At 42.0% G+C, this 10,871-nt stretch overlaps 1 protein-coding gene across 3 annotated transcripts in view; it reads right to left on the minus strand.

Annotated features, from left to right (window-relative positions):
- Positions 1-10,237, minus strand: part of LOC137632586 (H/ACA ribonucleoprotein complex non-core subunit NAF1) — a 101,261-nt gene extending 91,024 nt beyond the window's left edge. The window contains exons 1-2 of one of the 3 annotated variants that reach the window (XM_068364615.1): positions 10,085-10,237; positions 2,008-2,083 (exon numbers count right to left, since the gene is read on the minus strand). The gene's annotated coding sequence lies outside the window, so the exon portion shown is untranslated. Of the gene's footprint in view, positions 1-1,934; positions 2,084-10,084 lie in introns of all 3 variants that reach the window. The other 2 variants (XM_068364614.1, XM_068364616.1) reach the window with 2 other exon arrangements.
- Positions 10,238-10,871: the final 634 nt, after the last annotated feature.

Here is a 10,871-nt window from a genome sequence, read left to right on the forward strand (position 1 = left end):
GTTGAAAAAGGGAAACCCCCTAGTCTGCTAGGATCAGCCAGTTGTTCCGGAGTCTTAGGAGACGGATGCTGATCCCGTAGGCCCAGGTTGACATTGGGTTAAAAAACTTTCGTGACAACCCGAGGTGCTGTCGAAAAACCGAAGCACCCCACCTTACCTGTACGGTCCTTAGATTCTTCCTTGATAACGGATGTACTGGTATCTGGGAGTATGCGTCCTAGGGGTCCAGCGTGGACAAGAAGCCGTGTTGTTTGGCCATGTTTGCCATCTCAGTGCTGAACAGTTTGTTGAAGGAACTTGTTCTAAGAGGAGAGGTCAAATACTGGAGACTTCTACAAGAAAATTAACTGTAAAAGCTTGGAGATTCTTTAATGAAACACAAAGTCATTCAATGACGACGTAATGCCTGTGTCCGGATGTGCGAACAGATGTTTGGATTCTTGTAGATTATAGAGAGACCCACCATCGCACCTCAACAGGTGGATGGAATGTGAAGATGTGCATGCTCTTTGCAGCCGAGCTGAGGATTCTCTGCCCTCACAGTTGACCTCGTGTTCGCATAAGTTCTTGCAGGAGAAAGCTTTTCGTTCAACTTGGATCACCTGTTCACAAGCTGGAGATCCATGGAAGTCGATCCCAAATCTTCCCACTGGACTTTGGTGAGGGTGTGCTATCTATCAAAAGGATTCGCTACAAGGACTGAAGGAGTCCTGTTGGTTGGACGAGACATGTTGGTTGAATAAGAGCTGAGTACTCTGAACTCGAAGGAGGGGATCACAGCTACTACAGAATAAACCTAACTTGTGGACGAAAAAGGTGTTTACCCCTATAGAAGACATCCGGCCGATGCTTCGGACACCGTATTCCTACCGCTGGCTGAGCAAACTCAGGTTGAGGGAATGCGCTATCGTAAGAGGCTGACAAATAAGACCAAGGTCAAGCTGTGTGTTGGCCCCAGTTGAAAACGTTCGGGGGGGGGGGGGGGGGGGAGAGGGGAGAGGAGGAGAGGGGGAGAGAGAGAGAGAGAGAGAGAGAGAGAGAGAGAGAGAGAGAGAGAGAGACGTCTACTCTCCCCGAGCCAAAAGTAAAAAGTGACTATAGAACACAGGTGTGGGTGTGGGTGTGTGTGTGAGCGAGGTACCCGGCTACCCACCCCATACCCCCAGCTTACTAGCAGTGGGGTAGTTTCCTCGCTGAAAGTCTTATGGCTACTTTCAGCTTCGCCGAAAGTATATTTCCTAATAAAGAGCGAAAGGTTTGTATTGGGGTGTTGGAACAAATGACCATAATTATGAAGAAAAATACTTTAAAAGAGTCAGTGTTAAAACAATGCTGTTGAGAAAAGGGAAATGTAGAACTGCCCAGCCTCATATAATTTTTAATATAAACATACAAGAGCTTGCCTAACCCTGCCTAGCAAACATCCCTCAAAACTTTGCTTTACTCACAAACATTATCTCATTACACGACAGTTCTGGTAATCGATACATGGATCATCTGCACGAGCACTCAGCATGGTTCACTATTAAAGTATCATTATTACAGAATCTACAATTATTTATTATAGTTATAATTACATGAATCAGCTGTGAGAAGGTGGCGGCAAAGTAAGATGGGAGTTGCCGGCGGCCACTCACATAGTAAGAATGCAAGAGAGGATAGTCTAAGATGAGGCCTTTCCATTGCATAGTGGGTACAGAGATAATGTTCAAGCCTACTTGGTTTTCAAATTAACTGCAATTTTGGAATTTTGGTATCCAATTGATGGTGATGGCCGTCTAGGTCAAGATGTGTTTTTATCAGTACTGTACAATGTTAGTTTTAATGAGGGTGTATACAAAACCCTGTAACTATATTATTTTCAATCCTATCATAAACTTAAAAGGAATAACAACTGTTCAGAATGTTCTGAATACCCCAAAGTAAGGACTTACCAGATAGATATAGAATTTTTATAGAAAATCATCAATAATTTCAAAGTCGAACGAGCTCTTTCCCGACACTCACTTTCTCAATACTGTAGTTCCTGGTATTCACTGTAGATGAGAGTTGATCAATTTAGCAGCGCTTTAGCGGCGGGACACTGTGTAAAAAAAAAAAAAAATAGTTGAGCTAAGGAATATACAAATCATTTCAAATATGACAAATATGGAGATAATTTCCATTTTTTCCTAATACAAACCTGTAGTTGCTTATATGGATATTCTTTCGGCGAAGCTGGAAGGTAGCCATTAGACTTAGAGTGCGACGTGGCAACTCTGCCTGACCGCTTGAGCAGGTAGGCTGGGGGTACCCAGCCACCTCTATATATACTCTCACAGCTGTGTGCTACGTCACTTTTGATTGCAGGCAAGACTTCTGGGGGACAGGTGATGGCAGGCCAATTTATATAAACAACTCCAGGTTTGTATTAGCTAGGGAAAAATACAAATTATCTCCGAATTTCTTATTTGTTCCCATACTAATAAACCTTCCATTATTTAGGTGGAAGTCCTAATTCTGGCATGGACATTGACCTGGCATTACCTAGTACAGTATATGACTTTGGTCTCAGGAAAACTTTAACAACTCGCTAAAAATATACAAAGTGAGTATAATAACGGCCTAAGCAATTCAAAGTAATGAAAGTTTATCGTCTTCTATGTACACATTCCGAGTTTATATAGGAAGAGCAAGACAATTTCCATTGCTTACCTCGCAAAAAACAATGGGGACGTGGACAGTATATAAATTTATGACTTATACTAGGCTACACAAGGGAAATGATAATTACCTGCAGAGGTTGAAGCCAGCTTGCAGAGGGACCCATGGTACTGTACCCCCAAGGGAGGGGAAGATGAAGGAAGGAAAAGCCAGACATACTCTCATTCATCCCAGTCTTAACCCAGGTAACCAATGACCTCAACCAACTGCTACTTGTCCATCAAGGAGCCTAAGGTATTCTGAGGTCTTATCGCTAGTCTGACCGTATCTGCAGTCTCCATTCTAAACGAAGTCTGTTCGACAATACTAGTTCAGACCCAAGAGGTCGATGACTGGTCTCCAGCCTCCAGATGTCTTTTGTAGAAGAAAGAGTCAACTGAAGAAGCCTGGGGACCTGTCAAGGACCTCCTGCAGAGCACCCTTATCCAACATGGTCTGTACTTCGGCCCTTTGGGCTGATCCCATCGCAAAGGAGCTCATAGGCACTGTATTCTTGGTCAGTGGAGGGAGAGATGTAATGAACGGGACGAGAAACCCTGAGCGAATCATGGAGACCGTCCAGGCCTCGGCCCCAAGCTGCATTCACCTGGTCCAGCAGCTTTGAAGACATCCCCTACTGGTGGACAAGCAGCGGGATGACCTCTCCTAGAGTTTGCGGTTATTACCGCCAACTCTCTGGTGTTTGCTTCCATGGATGGACTTGCTGCCTTTCCCTGCCTTAACAGGAGAGGGCTTCTTAGACACCTTAAGTTTGGGAATGGCTGCTATTTTCTTCAATGAACTTTTCCTTGGCTGGTCTTTGGAGGGGCTGCTAGTCTGTAGGGCCAAGCTGTAAGGGCCATATGAAGGAGGGAGTCCATGTTGGACTTCCTCCACCTGTCTGTAGCCTGCTCAACATCCTTAGGCTCAAAGAGGAAGGACCCTTCCATGGAGGAGGTTCGAAGCCTAGTGATCTCATCGTTCGGGACCTGCTGGTGAAATCTCTCAGCCATCGCATCCCTACGTTTCAGAATGGTGTTGGCCCACAGGGTCACTACCTGGTAGGCCAGAAACTCAATGATGAGAGTGATCGAGAGAAGGAAGGTCTCCAAGGCCTTCCTGGTATGATCCTTAGAGAAATCCTTGGTTCGCACCAGGATTCCAATTGATCCTAATCAATGATCCAGACACGAAGTAGCCTGCATGGCATACTTCACAACCTTCTCTTGGTTTAGGATCTCAGACGTTGAGAAAGAAACCTGACACGAAGAGAGCCTCTCAAGAGAGACTCCCTTGGTTAGCTCTTCCAAGGAGAGGTGGAGTGACATAGTCGAGATTGTCTCGTCCATGATGTTGTAATATCTCCTCTGGCTAACACCAGAAGGTGGGAGGAGTTTAGCGGACGAGCAGAAGCAGAAAGACAACTGGAAGGCAATCTTACGCCGGACACCCTTCAAACCCCAGGACCAGGGTAGGGCTGCACTGGCCTTAGGAGGCTTTTGGGTGCCTAGGAAACGGTCTAGGACAGTGTCCTTGCCTTCTTGAGGGGCCGTTTCTGGATCTGGTAACCCGTTAAGAGCCCTCATGATAGCCAAAACCTGCCAAAAGGTGTGTTCCGACTCTCTCTGTTCGTTGTCCGAAGCTGGGCTGCGGGATCTTCATCTACCACCGAGGGGTGGGTTGTGGTCATCAACAGGAAGACTGACTCGGCTCCTAGACCCCTCCGAGGGGTTCTGAGTCCTGGAGGAGGACTTGGGAATTGTAGGAGACGATTCACGAGTAACCGACCGTACCAGTGGTACACGAGAAATCACTAGTTGATGATGATCAGACAGAACACGAGTATGTTGATGATGGTCTGGCGATTTACGAGGTGAACGCGTAGGCGATTCACGCTCCGCTGAACAATGGAGAAACCGTCGAGTGGTTGAATGCTGAGCAAGAGCCTAGTGAGACGTAGAGAGACGAGCGTAAAAAAATCTCTGCTAAAGAAGAAGACCAAGAAGGAGTGGAAGCGAAGAGACGCCTCTTAGCCAAAGGAGCAGGACCACCCTGCAGGTGGAGAGGAGGACGGACACGGCGAGGTTGCCTACCCCCGACGCGACAATGAAGGGGCATGGGATCAGCAGGCTGATTGACAGCAGGCCTGTGAAGAGGAGTCTTTATGTGAGACCCTTTACTATGAAGGGAAACACTTGTCGGAGAGCCATGCCTCGGACTTTGCTATCCCCCTGAAGGATGTTCGTCAGGGGAAGGAGAGAAGACCTCGGCGGTGGAAAATGGTGAAGCAGGCACAGCCGCAGGAGCAACAAGCGGAACAGCTGACGAGCTCTCCGACACCACAACGTTGACAACTGACAAAGGGTCGACATCCAACAATAACTCAGCACCACGATGCAAAAACTGCAGTAGCGCCTCCTTCATAGGATCACCAGGCAACCCCAACGACGGTAACAGCTGTAAAAGAGGAGAAAGAGACACGGCCTCACTTGGGGGGAGAGCCAGGACAACCCCACTAGGGGAGGTTGCACCATCTCTCGAGGACCGAGGTTGGCCTATGCTACGACTCGTCGGTTCCCCGGAGGAAACCATCCATGTAGGAGCTTCGGAGGAAGGTCAGGAGACGGAGGAAGAAGTCTTCGGTTCTCCTGCTTGCAGCAACCTTCGAAGGAGAAGAGTCCTGCTTAGGCTTCTTCTTCCACCTACGCCCATACCTTTCCCACTGGGAGGAAGACCATTTCCGACACTCAACACACTTGTTATCAATATCACAGTGCTGTTCTCTGCAGACCGGGCAAAGGCTGTGGGGATCTGTTTCCACAGCAGACATGAATTTCCCACAGGGGCGGCCTTCAGTACCCGTACAAGTCTGCATGGCAGTCGATAAGTACAGTGCACACTCTCATAGAGTACACTGAAAAGAAAAAGAAAAACAGATTAATGGCAGTCCAAAAACTGGAGAGGATGAAGGTCGGTGACAACCACAATCCCTCCGAGCCGAAAGTAAAGTGGGTGCAATCACAGGTGTGTGAGTGGGAGGGGTAGCAGGATACCACTCCCCACGCCCCGCTAACTAGCAGGATGGGTAGTTAACCCTCGCTAAATTTTAATGGCTCGTCCTTTCAGCTTTCGCTAAAAGTATACCCCTATCAATAGTGTGGTTTGTATTCCAGTTACGGAACAAATTGTTGTTGCCATCAGTAAGTGTTGGTAACACTGTAAAGGAGACAAGCAAAGTGGTTACTGTTTAAGTGTCACTAGTGAATTATCTTCCAACGAGAGTGACAAAGTTCGACGATACAAGTGATTATTTCCATAACTTGGACAATCCAAAACAGGCAAGGGTTATGAAATTTTCCCAACAAAGGGACTTTACATCATATTTACATACGACAGGATTCCTGGGTGATTACTATGGCATTTGTGTAGTGTCAGTGACATGCGTTATGATCATGATGGAAAATTAACTCACAAAGGCAAGCAAACATTTTTTGGGGGGCTTTTCAAATAGTTCATGCCAAAGAAAGTGCCAAAAATCAAAGTTTTTTGAAAGATCCAAACCACCTTGTGAAGATGTTTTTGTTATATTAGTTTGCTTTGCATAGTGTACCACAGAAAACACACCAGTCCATCTCATCCACCATGAAAAAGTTATCTCCAAAAGATGATGATGCAACCCAGAGATTCAGACTTCAGTGACATTGAGTAATGTTAAGTAAAGCTATATTTGTTTAAATTAATATGCCGAGTATTATGGAGTGAATGTAATTTGTTGGGACAAGGTAAGCTAAGAATACGGAAGCCAAGGGGAGGTATCAGGTAAGTAAATAAGGATGCGGCTCGTAGGTTAGGTTAGGTGGCGTTCTTGTGTAGCGGTTTTACAATACGAAGGCCACCGCTACAAACAACTAGAAATTGGAAATAAATTCCCATTTTCTATCCGCATAGGAGGCCCTGGCCGTCGATATACAAAGGCTTCTTTTAATGTAACCATTTAGTTCTTCCTAAATGAGAGCAGTGTCCAAAATTAATTTTCGTGATGACATCAATATTATTAAGTGTAATAGGCCTAACTAAAGTACATTTTGGTTTAATTTAATATTTTCTACCATAAGTGATAGTCTTAAATAAGGTTAAGCAAAGTCCCAACCCCCTTGGTTACGTTATAATACATCCTTTGGATAGTTTGTAGAATAGCTGATGTACCGACTATTTAGACCTAGCAGTGGCACGGTAACTGTGTAACATCCCTGGTAATACGTTGACATAGGTAAGATTAGATGAGGGCTATTTTAGATTTTAACATATCTCCTTAATCTACTAAAATGGGGTTGAACTTGGTGTATACTAAAAGTCGGAGTCATTCGGAGACATTTTTTAATGCAATTGATTCATTTTCTTGCAAGATGTTTAATAATACATATATGGTATTTCTATAATGTTTATTTGTAGGAGCAAAATAAACCAAAATAATGCTTACAGATGTTACTCAGGGGTACTGGTAAATATTTTTTTTATTGTCACTCCCCGGTCCCAGAGGCTGAGGCATGCAGCTTCAGAGTTTGTTTGTTGGTGGTTTTCCTCTTGTCCAATGATCTGTCACTATCACTATCGATTTGTTGCATGTTAATTCTAACATATGTTAGTAATTTCAGGCCAAATCTACTCAAAATGGGCGAGATTTGGGTAGCAGAACGAAAGTAAACAAACTCAGAGTTGGAAACATTTCCACAACTTTCTAATTACCTATCCAGTATTATTGTAGTGTATTACAGGGTAATGTAACCTAGTAAAAAAAACTACTTTTTCTTAAAGAAAAAATTACGCTCTCTTCAAAAATGACACTCGTTCCCGTCGCAAATGAATAGTTTCAGAAATATATATATATATCTATATCCTACGGTAATGGGGGACCCCCAGTGGGAACTCGGGGTTTTGGGTGGGGAAAACATACTGGGGAAACGATGTATAACCGTAAAACGAACATTTTCTTCTCTATACATTACCTTCTTGGATTTATAATAACCGGAGGAAAAGACAAAACAGTATAACTGGATAAACTTTGGAGGCGCCGTTGCAAAGGCTATGCCTCATGAAAAAATACAGTAACCAGTGCTGCCAATGTCTGATGAAGATCAAATGTTAGCATTCCATCCTAACATTAGCACGCTCACGTACGTACGTTCGTACATACCAGTTTTCGATCTTCTGCGCAAAAACCCCGCCTCCCTGCGCAGAAACTTTTCCCTCACCAAAAAGATTTCTTCTTCCCTAACAGTGAAATGTAACTCTCCGTCTCTCTACCAGCTCTGTTCAAGTCTATTACATGGTTACTTATGTAATACCCCCTTATACATATTACTTTTGACCCTAGAATTACTAGTTTTATTATCCTATACCTTATAAATTCAACTCATTCTATATTCCCATTCAATATTATTTATCATACATTGCATTTTATCTTCCTATATTGGTTTTATTCCTTTTATTATTTCTTTGTCACCCCCTGATTTCACATAAATCCTTGGTCTATACAAGTTTCCCTATCCAGTTCATTCATGTTTACCCTCTAGACTCCGTTGTTTTCCCGTTAACCAATCACGAACCTATACGTATTCAAAGTTTACACAAGGGGGTTGTCAGTTAATATTTCCCTACCACCTTACTTTATCTCTTTAAGTGGTCTATTCATACCCCTTCCACCAAATCCTTTTCCCTGGAAACCTTTGTCCTAGTAAGGTGTCCGTCATTTCAAGTGAGATTTATTTTTTCGTATTTTGCAATGGAGGAAGTTATAGAAACTTGTAACGGCTGCAGTATTCCATACCTAAAAGCATTTGCTAAATTCCATGGTGATTTTTATGATTCTTCATCCAATGTTGATAATTTCCTTAAAGCACACAATGTAATTCCTCAATGTTTACAATGTCCCAAGTGCCGTTCCCTCCTATCTTACAGGAAAGACATTCATGTGTTTTATTGTAATACCGAAACCAAGATACCTTAAACCAAAAAGAAACGTCGCTGTGGTTTTATCGTTACTTCTTATAAAGGTACATTTTTGGGAAAAAGTCGCCTACCCCCATGGAAGATAATATTATTTAAAGTTAAGCCGTCAGTCTCACCCTCCCGTGTCCCGCAAGTTTCGACGTCCCCTTCATAAAGGTAAGTCATTATATGTGTTTTGTGAGCTGTTAACTTCTAGGTTAGGTTAGGTGGGTTTGTTAGGTTCTGTACCCTTTTTGTACCTTTTTATATATTGTGTAAAGTGTATATGGAACAATTCATTAGAATACACACGATAATATTACCGTAGTATTGCTACCGTTAGCAATGCCTTTGGAACGTTGTTAACACTGTTATCATTGGCAACGTTGCTTATTTTAACATTCCTAGTACATACGTGAGTTTTTGTGACCTGGGAACTCCTAGGTTAGGTTAGGTGGGTTTGTTAGGTTCTGTACCCTTTTTGTACTTTTTATATATTGTGTTAAACTTATATGGAAAGATTATTTAAAATAAGTATGGAAATATCTAGCATTACTATCGCTAGTAATGTCACCGTACCGTTGGTAACACTGTGTATCATTCGTATCGTGGCTAATTTTACCGTTCTCAGTAAATACCTGAGGTTTGTGTCCTGTCAACTACTAGGTTAGGTTAGGTGGGTTTGTTAGGTTCTGTACCCTTTTTGTACTTTTTATATATTGTGTAACCGATAATATTAACGTAACAATCCCAGACATCGTTGGTAACACTGTGTATCATTGGTAACGTTGCTAATGTTATCGTTCGCAGTACATTCGTGAGTGAAGTGTCACCGTTGAACAAGTGCTTCTATTTAAATAATTTAACACAACATATATGACAACAGTGATTATATTTAGTCATTTTAACAGAAAATATATGTTTTCCAGTAGAAAATAACGTGATTTAACCGGTTTTCACCTTCATTTCATCCGTAATAACAGCAACCAATTCAGCAACTTAAAGTTAGTCGAATTGGTTGATCTATATGTTTGCGGTTGAAATGAAGGTCAAATTCGGTTAAATCACGTTATTTACTATAGGAAAACATATATCTATTCGAAATCACACCCTGCAATACAATACAACTTTACCCTTTAAAAATACTAGCCTATTCGCCCTGTAATACACTACAATGAAACCAACAGTTTAAAATGTTTTCCACATTATTAATGCGTCAAGTTGTGAAGCAAATCGTCTCTGCCATTCTGAATAGTATCCTGAGTAGCCTGCAATAGCCAGCTTTTTGAGTCCTAGATTAGGCTACTCTTGCACTGCGGTGTACTAGGCGAGGACAAACGTTAAGGAGCAAAGTTGACATTCCCCGAGTCACACATTAACGAAAACAGAATATACACATAATAACCATACTTACGGCAATTTTGAATCTTCCCCTTTCTAAAGGTGACGTATGTCCTTGACAATATCTAATGGTGATTATACCTTATAGAAGAAATCGTGTTTGAAGATCTTACGTCTCACGCGGCCGTAAGTCAACACAATAACTACTACTACTACAATGAAAGAAGTTCATAATTTGGATTTGTTCATTTATAGCAACCATTTTTCTAACATTTTGTACATATTTAACATTCTAAAAATACATTAGTTAATTAAAATATAATAATAACTTTATTATTTATAATATAATATGGGTTATGTAATATTTTATATCGATATAACGACGTTTAAAAATTATTTACAAATAAAACGTAACCAAATTCTGGACAGTTTTCATATGTATCTAGACACATGGGGTAAACAAAATTCAGCTAAATTATTTGGACCAGATTAGCCTTTTTAACGGCCCTTCCTTATTTTCTTACTATCTCCGACTTGATTTGTTTTACCTTTCTCATGCACAATAATAGTTTAATGATTCATTAATCCACCTACCATTTTTTTTAATGAACAAATAATTGCGTAAGCAAAAAGTCATTAAGACCATAGCTTTTCTCGAAAATTCGCCAGCCCAATTCTCTCAGCAATGCATTCTAATATCCATGCAGAGAATAGGCCTATGTTCAGAATTTACAAGTTCTTGGACCGAAATCGACAGAAATGACTGGGTCTAGCCCAAAATATTTAACATATTCCGCACACAAACATTGTGATTAGCAACACTCTTCTTATGGGTAATTCGTGTAAACATAACAATGATA

This window comes from Palaemon carinicauda, chromosome 41, assembly GCF_036898095.1.
Source record: "Palaemon carinicauda isolate YSFRI2023 chromosome 41, ASM3689809v2, whole genome shotgun sequence".
Taxonomy (NCBI): Eukaryota; Metazoa; Arthropoda; class Malacostraca; order Decapoda; family Palaemonidae; genus Palaemon; species Palaemon carinicauda.